At 46.1% G+C, this 20,123-nt stretch overlaps 1 long non-coding RNA gene across 3 annotated transcripts in view; it reads left to right on the top strand.

Moving 5' to 3' along the window:
* Window positions 1-20,123, top strand: part of LOC148537704 (uncharacterized) — a 67,683-nt gene that overhangs the window by 22,619 nt on the left and 24,941 nt on the right. For 2 of the 3 annotated variants that reach the window (XR_015873479.1, XR_015873480.1), the window contains exons 2-3: window positions 1,094-1,196; window positions 13,166-13,217. This is a non-coding gene — a long non-coding RNA (uncharacterized LOC148537704). The remainder of the gene's footprint in view (window positions 1-1,093; window positions 1,197-13,165; window positions 13,218-20,123) is intronic. The other variant, XR_015873481.1, reaches the window with a different exon arrangement.

The raw sequence follows: 20,123 nt of genomic DNA, 5'->3' as shown, positions 1-20,123 counted from the left end.
AAGTTAATTTTCTTGATGTATGCATCAATATTTAAAAATTAAAAACAATTTATTTGTCATACCTACGGATTGTAACACCATCCTAAGGGCCTACAGCTTCCACCCTCAGCCCCTTGAATTTGGTCTCCCATACTCCTAATGTTTGAGAGATAGGAGAATAGTAAACGACCCTACTAAATTTGCAAAACAACTAGATATTATGTTGGACAAATTTGTTTGGAGGCAAACAAACCTATGTATTTACAAACAGCCCAAGCTGCGTATGGCATCGCAGTGGCTAATTTATGCACGCCCCTAGAATGTCCTTCAAACGCACTGGCACACCTGTGTTTTTGCCAACCACCCCCCCTCCCCGTCACCACCACCAAATGGTACTTTCTGTCAATCAGTCTGCGATGGGTCTGCGTAGTCACTGCGATCGCAGTCCAGATCGCAGTGGGTGGGTTGTTTGCATATGTGCACTGTGATGCATACACATGCTCAGAATGCAAAAATTGCCCGATTACGTGCGTAATTGCAGTTGCGATCGGTAGTGAATCAGGCCCTATTTCAGTAAAACTGAAAGACAGTTTAGAGAGAGGAAGGCATTGCACAGGTCTGCTGTATGTGCTGCCATCCTCTCCATAAACAGTGAACAACCTGTGGCAAGCCATTTTGTCATACAGGAACATAACTTGGCATCTTTATGTTACAGAACCATATATCACATTCCACCAATGAATAGAGGGTATGGTAATGCTAAAAGATTGCTCCAAAGGGATTCCACATGAATTTTTAAATTATAGACACTGGCTACCAGGGGTCTTAATGAGTTACTTGTGCTACAATGTTTCCTTTATTTATAGGTGGAGCATATTTGCTGTTATCCTGATTTGATCAGTATTTTTTGTATATGTCAATGTTACCTTTAGGGTTGTGATAATATTTGGTCATTTGTAATTTTCTATTAAACTAAACATTTGCTGATTGTATACTGTGTCCAGGGCTGTTAGCAGTAATATAGTGGAATAGTTTTATTGTTTTATTGTATTTTAGCAGTTATGTAATTGTCTTTTATTATTGTTTAATCACATTACTTTTCCAATGTACAAAGGTCATGTGACGATCCTTGCGTCTCTATACGTGGTTCCCATGGAGATTTCTGTGCACCAACATGTGTAGGGAGGACACGCCACTCTCTAGAACAGCGCCAACTGGTAAGGAGGTGGGTGGTATATTAATGTTTGTCTTTGCACTATACACATCCCTGAAAAAAGTAAAAAAGTTAATGAAACATTGCAATTTTGAATTGACTAATCTCTTACTCTATCAAGTCCTGGAGTGCCGCCATTCGGTGTTTGGTCACTAATATGTGTGTGTGTGTGAGAGTGTGTGTGTGTGCGTGTGTTTCATCATGACTAATCATGACTAGTCTCCGATGTGTGTACTTAAGAACATTTACTATCTTGGGATTGGCTGATAGATAAAAACAAAGTATATGATAAGAGTTTGGGTTCAACAAGAAGAGTGTTAGTTGTGATTTACAAATACTAATAATATTATTTTAAAGGCACAATATGACCTCTAATGGAACATTTGGTGTGTACATACAATTACCAGTATTTGTTTTATTTGTAAAAATGTCCTCCCACTTGTCAGTCATCAGCTTCCCCTTGCTTTGCTTCAGTCTGCCATATAATATTAAAAAGTGCTTTATATCAATTACATTTCATAGTAATAATCTGTATTATAATAAGAAATTTATATAATTAACTTGTACATGTCATTAAGAGCTAAACAGGTGTGAAATAAAAAGGAAGGGAGGGTTCTGCTCAAGAGAGAGTTTACATTCTCTAATTGTAGGAGGCACAGAAGAGCAACTGTGGAGATTGGGAAAGTTGTGAAGGTGCATTAGAGTAGGTAAAAAGGCTGGATTATCCTCAAGGCAACCCAGGCACCCGCCTTTGGCCCTGTGAGCCATAGGGGGCCTGTCAGCTGCCCAAATATATATTTTTTTCTCTTTAGAGGGTCTGGAATGAAAGGGTAGGGTATGGATGCTCACTAAAGCTGGGTACACAGTTAATGATGTGTACCTAGCCGACCTATCGCGCAGCGGGACCCAGTGGGGATCCCGGCATCATCAACCGCTGACGATGTTTCTCATCGGATCTGCATGGGAAACAGGGACCACAGCAGGTACCCCTCCATTCCCGCGGGCAGCCACATCCCCCATAGGTCTCTATGGGGGATCGATGCTGCCAAATTTACCAACATTATTGGCCCCTGCCTATGAGCTACACTATGCACATTTAACCTCCCGAGGGTTCCTTCGGAACCCTCACCGGCAATGGCGGCTGTACATGTGCAGTCAGCATGACTGCACAAGCGCAGCAGCCCCCGTAGCTCCCCGGGCACATATCAGGGATGGGCTCCTTTTGGAACCCGTGTTCCTGCATGTGCTGGATAATACATCCGGGCTCTATGACTGCTTATTGCAATGCGATCATGGGTGGTAATGTCATGCCCGGATCGCATTGCAGTCATTAATAAATGGGGGCCTATATCTCACAGCCTCCCTCTCTCTCTCCCTTTTTCCCCCCTCTCTATCTTTCTGTCTCCCACTTCATCTATCCCTCCCTCCTTCTCTCTTTCACGCCCCACTCAAAATCTTGTGTTTGCCCCTGGCAGTGTACTAGATCATGTCCGCTACGCTGCCTGCAGTCGGTTTCCAGCAGTGTTACGGACATGAAGTAGTATGCTGCAACCTTGCCGGTCAGTGGAGAGACAGACCGGAGACAAGGTAAGGGGCATAGCAGTCGAAGTGTAAGGCCATGGTAATATTTGATGGGGCCCCCACAATTAAGGTGCCCTGGGGCCCTCACAAGCCTTAATCCAGCCCTGCCAACAGCTTTGCTCGATAACACAGTATCTATCACAGGGGTCACAGGAGCCAGTGCTGTTAAGCTCTTCCAAGCAGGGCTCAGTACATTCTTTTCTGAGTCCTCCTGCTCAACAGCATGGGATTGAGGTAGAGAGGGCCATCAGAGCGCTAAACATTGATGGCATGAAACTATTGTCGGGAAACCATTGATGGTTTCACCCATCAATATACATCTCTGCCTGTGCTACACAGTGGGCAGTGGGCCAAATGCCAATCAGAGATGGGTGTGAGGCTTAGTAGTGAGCCATGGGCATGGCTAAGCTTTGTACCTCCTGTGCCTATTTAAAAAAAACATTGGATAGGAGAGGGAAGCACCAAACCAGGATTTTGTCTAGGTCTCCATGCAGTCTTAAGCGATGGGGCACCGTGAGCCGCGATGGGGGGTCCGACGTCCAAAATATCGGGCAGTCCCCACACATGGTGCAATCGGGTGGCCGACTGCCTGATTTGCCGGCTCCCCCCTCTTCCCACATAGCGCCGCATGGGATCGCACATCGCATCCCCTGATCAACTGAATCTGCAGTAAGATCAGGGAGTGCACACTCGGTCTGACATCAGATCCATACACGGTGAGATATAGCAGCCAAATCATACTAATCAGTCAGATTGGCTGCTTTATCGCACCGTGTATGGGGGCCTTTATGGAGTAGGAAAATCGCCTTTCATGTACAAATCAAGCAGCAGTTCCTTTGACTGAGACATTAATGAAATTACAATATTAAGGGAGTAGGGTAAATTCTAATAAAGAGATGAATTCAGACAGCTTTTTAGCCTGTGGAAGAGTGTGATCGGTCATGTAGGGAATTCCAGCAGTGGGTAGCGGCACAAGTGATTTCTTGTAGGTGGGGATGAGAGATGATTATTATAGATGAGACTAGTTACAGGTCAGAAGTAGATCTAAGAGCCTGAGAGGGAAGATATTTTGAGAAGTGATATGATTTAGGTCACTGGAGTAAAGGGTGTGCAGGAGAAGAGGGCAAACAACAGGGTCAAAATCAGCAGATGAGCAGTTGACAAGGATAAGAATGGAAATGTAACTCTAGACTTTGCTGGATTAGAACATTGATTAAAAAAGTTCCATTGAGGGCTGCACACACTGAGGGCCTGATTCACCACAGATCGCTCTTCTGCTTATACACACGCAACGCAGTTGCTAATATCAGCGGGGATATGTAAATGTTTACATTCGCATTGCGATCGCAGCCTAACATAAGGATGCCCACTTCCCCTTACTCACATCCGTATACTTTGCCAACATAGCGAAACAATCGGTGACATTGATTAACATTGGACCCATATGCACAGTTAAGGAAGGTCAGACCTCACTCTGGAATTGCTTAATTCAGCGCACGCTATGAGGCCTCAGGCTGCGCATGGTATCGCAGTGACTAAGTTATGCACGCCCCTGCAACGCCATTGAAATACACTGGCACGCCTGCATTCGCCCGTTCTCCCGCCCCCCCGGTCACCACCCACAAACGGCACTTCCTGTCAATCACTCTGCCATGGGTCTGCATATCCTCTGAGATCGCTTTCCTGATCGCAGTGCCTAGTTCTTGCAAACGCACACTGCGATGCATGTGCATGCGCAGTACGCAACAATCGGCCGATTGCGTGCGAAGAAAGAAAAACTGCTGCATTCATTTAAGTGCTAAAAAATCTAATTATTGATTTATAATTATGTCTATAATTTTTAATATTGTAATGTACCACTTTTCAACCCAACATGATCAAACTTTCTAGCCTACTTGCAATATAATGTAATTACATTTTCTTAATGCAATATACAGTAGGTACATTTAGAAGGGTGGTAGCCACAGTTCATTTAAATAATTAAATTGGCTAAGGAGGACCCCAAGGACCCCAAAAACAAAAGGAAATGTGGCTGTCAAAACAGAGTTTGATATGCCTGCTTTATAAAGCACCTGTAATACCCCCCTCTCTTTTCCCTTTATAACATGCTGAAGCATGCAAATTAAGGCCGTCATACATGTACGATTGATTGGGGCAATTCGCCGATACCCGAATGTTGGGGTCAGCGAATTGATGAAATACAACATGTTTACTAATTTTCCGATCACGATCAAAATACATACTTCCCAACTGTTCCACATTTAGCGGGACAGTCCCGTTTTTCTGGGACTGTCCCACTGTCCCGCCCGCGGGCTGCATTGTCCCGCGGTGGGGGGGATGTTGGGGGAAGCATACATGCTGCTCAGCTATTAGAGCAGCATGTAAGCAGAGCTACAATAGACGCTGTGCGCATGCGCACAGCATCTATTCAGAGTACGGGGGGGAAGCCCGGGGGCTGCCCAGCATCTCAGAGATGCTGGGCACGCCCCATTAGTGATGTAAATCGGGACGTGTCATCATTCCACGCCCTCTTTACGCTTAGGCCACGCCCCCTTTTCGGACACGCGCGCCTTCGGCGTGCACAAGTCCCGGCTCCCTACAAACAAATGTTGGATGGTATGAAAATATGATAGTGATCAGCAAATCTGGAAATCTAACATGAGGATTTGCACCGATCCCCCGATGGATCAGTATTTCCAACCGGCGTATTGGCGCTTCTGGTCCTATCAGGGGATTGTGAGATTGCCCACCAGATGTATGGGGCCCTTTAGCTCTTCCTGAGATTATGAGATATACTGTACTCACGTCTTGAAATTTGAAATAGACTGTGTAAATGCAAGTGATGTTGCACAAGCATTGCATCTTTTCTTTAAAAACAGATGTGTCCTCATACACTATAGCTCAAATTTCTCCAAATAGCCCCTCTCAGCGTGCCAGGTTGCAGGCGACTCTGTCGCACTGAGCGTAATTTTTGCACAAAATGAGCATCTTATTGCGCTGATCAATTAGTTGTGCGACATTTGTATATCGCTGTGTGACTGAGTCTGAATCTGTCTGAAGCTATTTGCGTCTGCTCGCAGGCTAAAAGGGCCCAGCTATTTAAATCATGTGCGTCGCGTAAAGCCGCCCACTAAGTAATAGCGAGGGGCCGCACTATGCGCTCGCACCTGTATAAAGACGCCCCTTTGTCACTTGCAACACATGTCATCTCCGGCAGTTGTAGGATCAATCGGGAACTTCGAGAGCCATCGGAGCTGCTCGCAGCGCTTGTGGTAGCCTTTTCCTACCACAACATTGCGAGCAGTTCAGGCTAAAATACAACCCAGTCACGTGTGTAATGACGCTACTTTGCTAATTATGCACACCCTTTAAACGCCGTTCTGATGGTCAGGCACGCCTGCTTTTGCACATCCACACCCCCGTTTTCAAGCACCTTCCCCTGTTACCACCCACAAACGGCACTATCTGTCACTCAAAATAGCGGCCCAACTGCGGGCTACGGGCGAGCACTTTCCCATTGCAATAACTGGTTCGCGCACTCGCATTGCGACTCATACGCATGCGCAGATTGCGAAAAATCGCTCAATGCGAGCAAGCGCAGTATAGCGTCCGGGTCTGAATCAGGCCCTATATCTGTATTTCATTATATAGGGTACTTATTGTCAGGGCTGTAGAGAGCCTGGACCGGGCTGGGGTACTGCCAAGGGTGCGTGGCCTAATGTAAAGAGGCATGGTCACTTCTCCTTACAAAAAACAAACAACAGTAGTGCTCCACAGGGGGGTATTGTGCCCATCAGCCAGGGGCAGATATAGGAAGGGGGGAATGAGATCAGTGCGATCACTCTCTCCACTCCTATCATGTACAGGCAGAGGAGATTGCAGCGGCACTCAGCCACAGCCTCTTTGTACTCAGGGCCTCATTCAAACCCGCTCGAAAGCGCTGAGCGCTCGCGAGCGGGTCAATGTTGAGGCCCTGCTCATGCGTAGCAGCCACACTGCGCATGCGCAAGCCCCGGAGTGAGAGAGAAATTCTCTCGCTCCGGGGCTCACTACAAAAGGGGCGGCTATCGATGGTGATTGACAGCTCGCACCATTTTGTAGGCGGGGTGGCTGGCCAAATGGAGGCCTTCCCAAAGGAACGCCTGCCACTTGGGGGCGACCCCACTGACATCACTCGTGATGTCAGTGGTGAGTTTCCGGCTCTAAAAGAGCCAAAATCTCACTGGGGCTTGCGGTAGATGAGACCCTACCACTAGGGTCTTGTCGCAAGCCCCGATGGTCGCGATGGTCTTGACCATCGCGACCATCAACCTGGCCGCTCGCTAAGCTGTGGGTGAGGCTGGCTCCTTACAGAGAAGTGGCCGCCCTCATTCAGAGCGAGCGCTCACATTTTGCGAGCAGCTCTGAATGAGGTCCTCACTGCGCTGCTGCCACTGACAGGACTAGGAGAGTGGGGTGCGGCGGAACCAGGCCCCCACTGGACCCCTCCAGCAAGCCCAGGCCCGAGTAATCAGTACCCACCCCCCCCACCCCCTCGACACCCTTGCTTATTGTGACTGTGACATGTTTGGTAACTGTTAAAGGGCATGTGAGTTGTATTCGACAAAGTTCTACACGAAGTTTGCTACATTTGTTCCTGGTTTTATTTTTGTTTAAGAATAAGAATAATATTTTCTGTATAGCCCTTATTCTGTCTCCATTATATTGATAGCTCATGTACATCTGTGCCAATTCAGACTCCCACCTGGTTGAGATTTCCAAGAAACTATTTTTATTTAAAAAAATGGAATTAAATACATTTCTGCTAAATGTGATGTGATTTGTGTTCATTTTTGCCTCACCGATAAAAATCTGTATAGATAAATTACTTTACGGAATGAGTTACAATTGCTGGATTGAAACATACATAAAATCCTTCTCAGTACTGACTGAGCAGAATAATATGCCTAAAGCATACAGTAACTGAAGTGTTTATGCTACTTTCACCAGCATAGTATTTGTCCAATCACTATAGTTAAAATTTATATTTTTGCTACAAAAATATATTTGGGAATGGCGTATTGATCTTTCATCACTGTGAAATCAGGAAGGGAAGAAAAAGTTGTTCACAGATGCCTAAAAATTAGGAGATATGTGCAGTGTCAGACTGAGGGGTCTATTTACTAAGCAGTGTTAGGAGCCAGATTGAAAAGTGATAATAAAGTGATAAGGTGCCAGCCAATCAGCTCCTAACTGTCATCTCACAGGCTGTGTTTGAAAAATGACAGTTGGGAGCTGATTGGCTGGCATCTTATCACTTTCTTATCACTTTTCACTCTGTCTCCTAACACTGCTTAGTAAATTGACCCCTGAGTCATGATAAGGCCGGCAGGGGAACGCTACAGTAGGGGCTATGAAATAGTTTGTGCACGCCATGACTAAAAGGACGTGGCCAGCAGTAAATGGCAGGTGTAAATTAGGCCAGTAATGGGCAAACCAGTATACTTTAAGGGTTGCATGCATGGCTCTCGAACCTACAAAGAGCCACACACCACCCTTAATTAAAAAAAAAAAAAACCTTGCCATAACAACCTCTGCATACCAAAGTCACTCACTCTAAAATGCACACACATCACCCTCACTTGCTCTAAAATTCCTTCACATGTAACTTATGTTGTAAAGGGACCGCTCCACACTGTTCCTTCATAACCTTATGGGCACTGCTGGATTTGTGTCATTGCTGCAACTTTAGACCCGGATACTTAGTAAGTGTCAGGGGCGTTTCTAAAGAGCAGTCTCCATCACTGGCCCCCTCGTCTTAGTCTGGCGGCCGGCAGCGCACTGAGCGCAGCGCGGCCAGCGCCGCACTGATAGACTCTTGGCACTAGAGTGTGCCCAGAGTCTATAGAGTATGCACAGGTCACTGGGAAAATGGCCACGGTGGCCATTTTTCCTGTACTGCGCATGTGCAATATGATGGGAAAATTGCAGAGGTGGCAGGCGTTTTTACAGCGCCATCACTGGCGCCAACGTGGGACTCCGGAGAGGTAAGTATAATATGGGTGCCCTTGTGCACTGCACACCCTGCACCCATTATAAATATGCCCTGGTAAGTGTGCTGCTGTGCATGCATGGTGTCAGGGCCACAGAGCAGATGCTTGTGCCCAGGTACTGGGTGGGTGCCATCACATTATGGAGATGTGGCAACGCCACCTACAAAAATGTAAAAATGACTGAGCAGGGCGGCGTACTGGGGTGCACCAGGGGCTGCAGAGAGGGGAGATCAGTGCAATCGCTCTCCCAATGCACATGCAGGCAGAGGAGACTGCTACTGCTTAGCGGCAGCAGCCTCCCTGGATCCACCGCAGCCCAGCACATAGCAGCGTGTGCTGGGCTGGGGAGAGAGACTGCTGCAGCTGACAGACACAAAGGACCAAATGTAATAGGTCGCAATTTAGTTTTTTGTGAGTTTTCTCTTTTTCTCCCAAATTGCAAATTGTCAACTGTCATCCAGATGTTTTCCCATTCTAAACTTACTACTCTCCAAATGTAATAGGTTGCGATTTTCTAAACCATCATGTGTGTGATTTTCTAAATCGCAACCCAAACGTGACTAAAATTCTCCAGAACTTTAGACCAGGTCAGATAGGTGAGTTTAATGACACTTCCCCCCCAACAAAAAAATTTGCTAACTAACCCATGTGAAGTCCATAAATCATCATCACATGCCTATGTAAACCACACTTACAGCCATTGTGCCCTGCATGTTTTTGGCACTGGCCACTTTCTCTAGTCATTTATCTCAAGTGTTATCTGCCCTGAAGAAGTTGTGGTGAGCATATATCTCATTCCCTCGTGAGCCCGAGTGACTGGACCTTAAGATATATTTCTATTGGCTTTCATTATTGCCTAATGTGCTGGGAGCCATAGACTGCACCCACATTGGGATCAAAATGCCGCACTTGAGGGGGTATGTCTAAGTCATTGCTACAAAGTCAGCAATAGAGCATACCCTTGGGCTGTTGAAAAACTTTTTTCGATGTTCGGACCGGTCGGCTGGCATACTCCTTTACGATGTGCATAAAGTGTGTGACATCCAGAGCCGTAACTAGACATTTTGGTGCCCTGTGCCAGAAAGAGCATTGCCCCCCCCCATATTTTTTAAATAGTGACATTACGCAGCACGTGCCCAAACCAAAAAAGGGGTGTTGTCTTGTGGGGAAGGGATGTGTTTAAATAGCCTGGAGATGATGGATCTATGACCATGGGAAATAAATGGGACGTTGTATTCTAATACCTGACACCTGATACCTGAGACCTATTCCCAGGAATACAGAGTATGCACCCTGCAGACTGAGAGGAGGGGGGGGATAAGGAAATATGGCACAGGTTTAAAGGGAGGTTGCAGTGTCCCCTTCCTTTTCACGAGCATCAGGTAATGGTGAAGCCAGTGCTTCTTAAATGACCAAAGTACACTACACAGCACACTACACTTTAAAACACACTACACTAATACACACTACTCAACACGCATCCACACACTCACACACAGCACTCCACTAACCCCAGCCACCACTGTACAGTACAGCTCCGGTGTGCAGGGGAGGCCACACTCACCCCCAGCTCCGTACTCCAGCTCATGGCTCTATGCTGGCTGTTGAGAAATAGGATGGCGGTGTCCAGATGCACGTGAGCGGCGCGCTGAGGAAGGAACGGCAACCGCTGCTCTTGCTGCTGGAGGCGGAGCTCTTGGCTTGAGCTGTATGTGAAGGAGGAGAGAGCGGGTGGGGTAAGGAGGAGGGCCACATGGGAGAAGGCTGGGTCTGGGCAGGACAGAGGGAGCATATGGGCAGCGCTACAGTGAGTGACATAGGAATTCTGGCTGCAGGGTGCCATTCCAGGCACCCTGTTTGCCAGATGCAGGGACCATGGGGGCAGCAGCTGTGCCGCCCCCAGAGCATTGCGCTCTGTGTGACAGCACAGGCCGCACCACCATAGCTACAACCCTGGTGACATCATCCAGCCATGCTGCATGCTCCATAACATGGCTCTTGGCAAGGCCATGATGACCTTGGGGACATTGCACCAGTTGGGGAGGAGCCGGACTCTTTAACATCAGAGGGCGTTGTCAATACAGAGGGCGGGAATGAGGTTCAAAGGAGGATCAGACAACAGTATTTTTCACGTAAGTTTTTCAGCATACAAAGTAAGAGAATGTGTATGTGTATAGATGTGTAAAATTTGTATGCCTACAAACACATTAATTCAAATGTATGAGGTGGAACCGGTGGAAAAGCTGCATGACATACCTTCTGTTTTGCTCATGAGTGTCTGGTAAGTGTTTTTGTTTTAAAATTAACAAACACCATTTCAATTAATATTGTATTCATTTGCTTAGGATTAAATGATTAGGAAATTAAAAAATTTAGCCTTTGTAACAGTTAATGCACTGTAACATGTTTTTATTTGCAAATACAACAATATTGCTACATTGCAATAATATAGTTAAACTTGGCTCACTGTGAACATTTATATTTTCATCAATTTCCACAAATATATGTAAAAATGTCAATAGTTTTTGGAAAAAACAGCTTTGTCAATATTTGTAAAAATTGTAAAAAAAAACAGGATTTGGAAACATACTATAACTTAAGTGAAATTTAAATTTTGTCCACTGACCAAATACACCTATAACTTTGCCTTTAACTATACCATCATGTGTGTGTAGACTGCGCCTGGGTGGAGTTGTAGGTGATGGACTTAGGGCCTGATTCAGAGCTGGACGCAATTAGCGCTCGCTCGTCCAGAATATAGGGGTGGCTATTCAAATGAACCGTTCGCTCTTTGCGGTCTGTTCACGCCTCTAGGTCTGAACGAGCGAACAAAACTTGCGGTCGTTTTTTGGATAAATACGCCCCCTGGCCGCTCGCATCCTACGTCATGTCCGCTATTTATTAATCGAGTACATCGACCAGCGTATGAACTGCTATTCTTGTGGTTGGTTTTTGCTACCACAATCTTGCGAGCAGTTCTGGCTATAAAATAACCCAGTGACGTGGTCAATGACGCTGCTGTTTTAATTATGCACACCCATAAAACGCCCGTTTTGACCTTTAAGCACGCCTGCGTTCGGATATCCACTCCCCGTTTTCAAGCACCTTCCCCTGTTACCACCCACATACGCCTCTTTCTGTCACTCAAAATAGCAGGCATTCGCTATTTAGCGAACAAACGATTTTCGACCGCACTGACTGGTTCGCGCATGCGTATAACGATCCGTACGCATGCGCAGTTGGGCAAACATCACTCAGAACGAACGAGCAGCCGCTTACGAGCAGCTCTAAATCAGGCCCTTAGTGAAGTAGTAAAACACACTACTAATAGTGGAACCTGATGTAGGCTTTATTAGGGCCCTCTGTGCTACTTATTCTGTGTGAAGGTTTTTAAGTGCATCAGTATGTGACCGAATAGCCTGAGTGAGGTAAAGCAGCAATAAATCAATATTCTTAGCCATTCTAATGCGTGTGCCCTCTGCCCCTTTGTTATCACTAGAAATTTTGTTAACAACATATTTAATGGTTTCCATTTGTTCTGTTTGTCTCTCCATAAAGTAGACCTGCTTTGTTCTAAAACTGTCAAGGGACAAAGGCCCTGATTCAGAGCCGGACGCTATTTGCGGTTGTTCGTTCACAAAAAAGGGGTGGCTATTCAAATGAACCGTTCGCTCTTTGCGGTCTGTTCACGCCTATAAGTCTGAATGAGCGAACAAAACTTGCGGTCGTAATTTTGAAAAAGACGCCCCCTGGCCGCTCGCACCATACGTCATGTCCGCTATTTATTAGATTAATCGAGTACATCGAACAGCGTATGAACTGCACGCTATTCTTGTGGCTGGTTTTTCCTACCGCTATTTTGCGAGCAGTTCAGACAATAAAAAAACCAAGTGACGTGGTCAATGACGCTGCTGTATTAATTATGCACACCCATAAAATGCCCGTTTTGACTTTTAAGCACGCCTGCGTTCGGATATCCACTCCCCGTTTTCAAGCACCTTCCCCTGTTACCACCCACATACGCCTCTTTCTGTCACTCAAAATAGCAGGCATTCGCTATTTAGCGAACAAACGATTTTCGACCGCACTGACTGGTTCGCGCATGCGTATTACGATCCGTACGCATGCGCAGTTGGGCAAACATCGCTCGGAACGAGCGTACTGCCGCTTACGAGCGGCTCTGAATCAGGGCCAAAGCTAACTCATCTACAGAAGGGGGTTTTGGAGGTGTAGGTGTAGACTCTGTTGCTGTACGGGTAATTTGCTGGTTGTTGTTAGTAACCACTTCTGTATTTTCATCCACAACCATGACAGGATTTACTGTGACTAATACAATTTCATGAGCATCATCTTCTTTCAGACGATGGAGTTGAGGAGTTGGTGGATGTGGACGTGATGGACATAAAAAAAGGGTAATGATTATTATTTTACTGCTTGAAATGTTGGGGGGGGGCTACAAAGCTTTTTCGTACCATAATTGAGTTCTGATTGTGGTGACATGAGATACATGTGTAAAGATTAGATTATTTACATCTTATTCTACTAGTGTTTGCTTTGGGGCTAATTCCTCAATCCATGCTATGGTACATACTAATGTGTTGTGTTTCCTGTATTTCTATATCAGCACATATCTGCAGCATGTTCTTCCACACGTGCATGAGGCCTTTTTGATGAAGAACGCTTCCTCCCTGGAGTAGCTGTGGAACAATTCAAGACATTATTGTTTGGACAATTACATGTTCATCTTATATTTTTGTACAGTGAACCCAAAAATGCTCATTAGGACATTAAAATAAAAATGCTCTGTTTGTGAATGAAACAGTGCATTGGCCCTTCTGAGCTAACTAAGGGCCTGATTCAGAGCCGGACGCTATTTGCGCTCGCTCGTTCAGAAAAAGGGGCCGGCTATTTATATTGAGTGCTCGCTCTTTGCGGTCTGTTGACGCCTCTATGTCTGAGCGAGCAAACGAAACATGCGCTCGCTATTTTGTAAAGATGCCCCCTGGCCGCTCGCATCCTACATCATCTCCGCTATTTATTAGATTAATCGAGTACATCGAAAGGCATCTGAACTGCTCGCAGTGCTTGTGGTAGGTTTATCCTACCGCAATCATGCGAACAGTTCAGGCTAAGAAACAACCAAGTGACGTGGTCGATGACGCTGCTTTGTTAATTATGCACACCCTTAAAACGCCCGTTTTGACCGTTTGGCACGCCTGCGTTTGGATCACCACTCCCCGTTTTCAAGCACCTTCCCCTGTTACCACCCACAAACGCCTCATCCTGTCACTCAAATTAGCAGGCACTCGCTATTTTGCGAGCACTCAATTTCCGACCGCAATGACTGGTTGGCGCATGCGCATTACGACCCATACGCATGCGCAGATGTGCGAACATCGCTCGGAGCGAACGAGCGGCCGCTTACGAGCGGCTCTGAATCAGGCCCTAAGTTCACAAACATAATAATACTAACTTAGAAACTATTTACACTTCCTAACAATATTGTTTAATTTTTAATTTAAAAAAAAATAAAATAAAAAAATGCTGTAGCACAACACATCACAGCATGTCAAAACATTCCTACATTTGTATAGTGCAATCTATGTCAAAGCATACTGCTATGTGCTGTTCTACAGCAGCAGATTATTGGACAGGAATAGAGCATTACAAAGAGCAAAGAAAAATATGCATGTACAAGTATGTAATATGAGTATTGTTATGTTACTCACCAATATGGGCCGGGCTTGGAGGTCTGTCTGTATACTCAGTATGAGTCCTTGGTAGGATCTCTGGGGGAATGATTTGTTTGGGCTTTTGTACATAATATGTGTAGTGTATGGGGATGTGACGCCCACCACCTGTCTTGCTGGACTGCTTCACTTCAACCGCCATTTTGTCCTTTAACAGACAATTGATATTGTTGAAATCCTTCTTCACGTTGTAAATGTCACGTTTGCAGTAGAGATGAGCGGTTCGGAATCTGAGGAATCCGAACCACTCCGAACAGGTGGAATCCGAGTCCACCCGAACGTAAGTTCGGGTGTTCCCGCCTGACTCGGATTCCACCACGAGGCTGAAAGTCACCTGGCCGGCGTCGGATTCTCGCGAGATCTCGCGAGACCCGGGTGACGTTCGGCCTCTATAAAAGGCGCTGCGCCCGGCAGTTGGCGCCTTTTCGCGTGACTGTGTCGGACAGAACAGTCACGCTTAGTTAGTGCTAGAGAGAATAGAGATGAGAGAATCGAGTCTATAGTTAGAGAGTGTTGTTCTTGCCGCTGACATTTTATAATATAAAAAAAATAACCTCTATGAGACTTTACTGGGCATAAGCCCACTGTGTGTGCTCCGTGACTGGGCATAGGCATCTATTATAGAAAAACCAATGCTGTTTGGAATTCTCATTTGCTAGGTATACTGTCTTTAATTAATATCTGTAAAATCCAGAGTAACTTTAAATGTAAATATCTAGTCAGATCTTATCTCCTAGCTTCATGGGATGCTGTTTTGGCTCTGCTTGTTTGTATTAGAATTTTATGACTTGTTTCTGGTGTGGGCGAGGGTATTGAGGGTGGGTGTAATCAGTGACTACACATGTTATGCTTAACTATATAATCAGTAGGTTACAAGGCTTTAGGCTTGTACAAGGCTTCTAGGTTTTACTTCAAAGTGGGGGTTTTTCTAAGTGGGACTACATTTACAGCATAACTTAAAGAGTTAGTCAGGAGTTAAGCAGGAGGAAGACAGGAGGACAACATTTTAAAAGAACTCTCTATAACTTGGAAAAAGCAAAGGATCTTCAGAGCTTCAGGAAACCCTGCTACTCAGCAACCAGGTTCCATTATAACCTGGACACACCTTGTGCAAACACCCTGCTTCAACATTGTAAGCAACTACCGGCTTACTGAACATTAAATACTTGTATGTTTGCGTTTCTTCTCTACATTGTTTAAATCATTCCAATACCACTGTCAATTTATCTTTATACCACTGTAGTACCTACCATTGTTTCACAAGTATACCTTTTTCATTTTATTTATATATATATATATATATATATATATTCATATATTCATACTTTAGACTAATTCTCAAGTCTTGCTACTTTAACAGCTATATACTCTTTTTTTTGGTTATAATATACTATTGTAGTTGTGCCTTTTTATCTGATTTTGACCTTTGACCTGTACTGCTCCCTCACCTCACACTCATTACTACTACTGACTTCCCCCCCCCCGACTGCCTCATCTACACGATGTCTCTTTTCTTCTACTCCTCCCTCACTCAGCTGCTACATTATTTTCTCCTCTACCACCAGTTTTCACCTCTTTTCTCCATCCATAGTCCCCTCTACATTCTCCCCCTCCTCTGTCTCTCTTCATCACATATTAGTCTCTCAACTGCATCTCCCACAACTCCAGTATTATTCACTACTCTTCCACCATGGTCCTGCTGCACCACCACTAAACCCTGCACCCTCTCTTTTCTCCAAGATACTTATCCTTCTCCCCCCCCAAACCACACTAAACCTCCACCTTACCCATCACCTGCTGTCACCCTTCCTCATTCAGAAGCCAGCCACATAACCCCACACTCCTTATCCCCCTTCTCTAGATCAATATCACCTCCACACTACATCAACCCTAATAATCTCATTCTCCTCTCGCCTCTTAACTCTATCCCTCTCTCCTGTTCCCTCTGGAAAGCCAGTTTTGTCTATAATAAACTGGTCCCTGTTCATGAGCACTTCATCTGTAATGCCTTGATTCTCCTTGCCATCACCAAACCCTGGATTTACCCCTCTGACACCACTGCTCCTGCAAAATTCCTCCATCACTTGGCTTCCTGGCTTTTAATCTTCAACTGGGCCCTCAAGACCCATTTCTTCCTCAATGCTTTCCAGCGCTCATCCTAACCCACTACTCTATGCTCCTTCCTCACTATCTAGCCCATCTGTGTCACCCCTGTTTGTCTGACCCTCCCCTCAGAATGTAAGCTCTCACGAGCAGGGCCCTCTTTCCTCACGTGCTTCTTCTTGCCTTACTTTTACTTTCATTTACAATGGTGCCTAAAACTGCTTACTGACACACTGCTGCTTATTTAGGTGTTATGCAGCATTGTTTATAAATCATGTACTTGTCCTGCATTGACTGTACTGTTAATAACTGTTGTCTTGTGTGCTCATTTGTTTTTGTACTTTGTAAGGCGCTGCGGAACCCTTGTGGCGCCATATAAATAAAGGATAATAATAATAATAATAGCCCACTGTGTGTATAATACAAGCTCCATGACAGGGCAAAGCCCACTGTGTGTATTATACAAGCTCCATGACAGGGCAAAGCCCACTGAGTGTATACAAGCTCCGTGACAGGGCATAAGCCCACTGTGTGTATTATACAAGCTCCGTGACAGGGCATAAGCCCACTGTGTGTATTATACAAGCTCCGTGACTGGGCATAAGCCCACTGTGTGTATACAAGCACTATGTCTCCTTGGGATGTAGCCCACTGTGTATACAAGCACTGTGACTCTGCTGGCCATACCCCACTGACTGACTGCTTTATGCGTTTCACTGCATAAAGCAGCTTCTTCAAAAAGGCCTTTTTGAAGAAGCTGCTTTATGCAGTGAAACGCGTTAAGGAATACAGAGACCACTTCTTTTTTATTCAACTGCTCCAGTATCACATCATTGCATGATCTATCCAGCCAGTGATTTGACACATTACCCGGATTTCCTCCAATTCTGAGCCCTGTTTGAGCCAGCACAGGATTTGATTACCAGTTGTGGCTCAGCATTGTGAGCTTCCCACACGCTGCTCACATCTCTCTGGAGAGAGTTACCTCACTGCTGGGAGTCCGGCAGTCCATCGCCGGCTGCTACACACTGCCGCATCTCTGGACCGTCAGAGCTCACAGCTCCAGTGCTCCCACATGTGCATCAGCAGTTTCACATAACCCTCGGGGCCTCCAACTGCGAACCAGCCTTTTTCCACCTTCAGGCTGGTACCGCATCCTTCCCTGGAGAGTTCATACACCACGACCAAGAGGTGAGCGCATCAAATATGAGCTACTAATTTTTAGGAGTGGTGTACTTGCCATCCAGACTACCTGACAGTTTTATTTCCAGGGTACTCTACTATTTCTGTCATATCCATGGCTGCTAACCGGTATTCACATTCCATTTATTTTTGGAGTTTCATTTTCTCCTTGGAACGGACATTCATTTGTTCAGTTACACTCACCTTTTGCTATTATTGTTGCAGTTATACATTATTTCCCTTCTCATAAATTTACTGTTGCAGAGATATTGTTATATTGTTATATTGTATATGTTTTTATTGTTACATTACCTCCGGCTTAACTAGCACTGCTTATTGATTCTTGCATCTTATTAAAAGGTTTACATTTATATTATCTCCATGTTGTAATGTGTATCTAGCGCCATCCCACCTATATATTTTCTGTTGCTTTCTGGCACTTTTCCTGTGCCTATTGGGAGTGGTGGCTTACTCCCAGGTGGATGGCAGCTTCCTACACATTTGATTTTTATTATCATAATTACTGATTACCCCTTTGTGGCGCTTGGTTTTTTTGTGTAGTTTTAATGTGAGTAAAGGGCAGTACTGTGTGGAGTCATTTGCATTGGGGATATTAATTTGAGGCCACGTCCCTTCCCCATGACACCACGCCCCTTTTTCAGAGCACTCTTTATCTAGTTACAATACAGGGGGTGGAGGGGGGCACCAGTCCCTTACTTTGCCAGGGGCGCTCGGATTGCTGGATACACCCCTGCATGTGAACATTGGAACCATAGCATGTACCAGTGCAGAATTTTCTTCATAGGTGAAGCGATTATTGCGCACACTGCGAGTATTCCCAGGCAAAGGACCAGCAGACTCAGCCTCCACGACCTCAGAGCCAGCTCTAAGCATGTCCCAACTGACCACACAAGGGCACCACCTACAGTGGGCGCCGATTTTCTGCCGCCATTTTCCCTGGCCGGCCCGGCCCTGTCACTGTCTGGCTGTGTGCTATCATGCCGGGCTGCCCACCCACCCTGCTGCTAGCCTACTGTGCTTTTGCTTTGGACACCACCAGCCAGTCCCTCCTCCAAGATTGAGCTGGGTGGGCCGGGTGTGACATCACATGCCATCCCTGCCCGCGCAGTCTTCGATTCCAGCGGGCAGTGGCAGTGGATGGGCATTGGGCACTGGCTGCTACTTCAGAGGTAGCGGGCAGACGGCTGGCCAAAGGACCAGCGCATGGGGGCCAGGCTCAGCGTGTTTGCAGTCTGCACCCTGAAGTGAGCCCTGGGTGGATGCAGAGGCCCGGAGAGGATACGTCGACCGACGAGGGCGGCCGTGCTGAGGGGCTGGCTGCTGTGTTAAGTGTGTGCGCACCCCACCTCATACAGCCTGCCTGCCAGTGCCAGCAGCCAGCCAATTTCGCCAAATAACTTTGTATAAGGGGGCAAGGCCTATGTTAATTAGGCCACACCCCAAGTTTGGTCGCGCACGGCTACGCCGCACGTGATAAGGGAAGCAGTAAACTCAGCCGGCACAGGGCGCTATTAACTCTTGAGCCGGCCCTGCTCCATCTCCTCTTCTTCATCCTCCCCCTCATCTTTATTTTCATCCTCCACCTCTGTGTCATCATCCTCCTCCTGACTGTGACTATGCCTGACAAACACCTCGTGATCCTCCTCCTCCTCCAGCCGTTGCTGAGGTCCCCCAGCTCTCCTGCCTGGCATGCTGCATTGAATATGCCAAAATTCCTCCTGTCTCCTGTCATGCATCCAGCTCCTAATTCCCTATCAAAGCACAAAATGGTGCCTCAGGGGCTTATATAGTGTGTGTGATGCTTAAGTCATGGGACTTTGCCCTGCCAATGAGTGAATCTGTTTGTGTCAGTATGCTTGGAGAAATGCAAATCGCATTTCAGTTGGTCTAAAATTTGAGCCTTTTCCAGTGAGTTTCATCACGAGACGTCGCATGCGACCTGTATAGGTAGCGGAAATATCGCTATCTATTACATACGCAAATTTAGAGTCATGCTCGCAACTTTTAAAGGTGCGAGGAGGTGCGAATGCATATGTGCGAACAAACTCACACCCTATTACATTTGGCCCAAAGTGTTAGGGGAGGCACAGACCCAGGCACATGCCAGGCCCATTCAATTACAACCCTCCCCCCTTTCAGAGCCCCTGCACGGCGTCTACACACCTCTTCTTAAGCTGGGTACACCCTAGACGATTTTTTAAACGTATGGGCCTGATTCAGAGGTGGGCGGAACTGCACAGCTACACACAAGCAGCTGTGCAA

Source organism: Taudactylus pleione, unplaced genomic scaffold (assembly GCF_031769625.1).
Source record: "Taudactylus pleione unplaced genomic scaffold, aTauple2 ptg000046l, whole genome shotgun sequence".
In the NCBI taxonomy this organism is placed as follows: Eukaryota; Metazoa; Chordata; class Amphibia; order Anura; family Myobatrachidae; genus Taudactylus; species Taudactylus pleione.
Note: the sequence above shows the minus strand (reverse complement) of the source record. Positions and strands in the feature narration are given on the sequence as shown.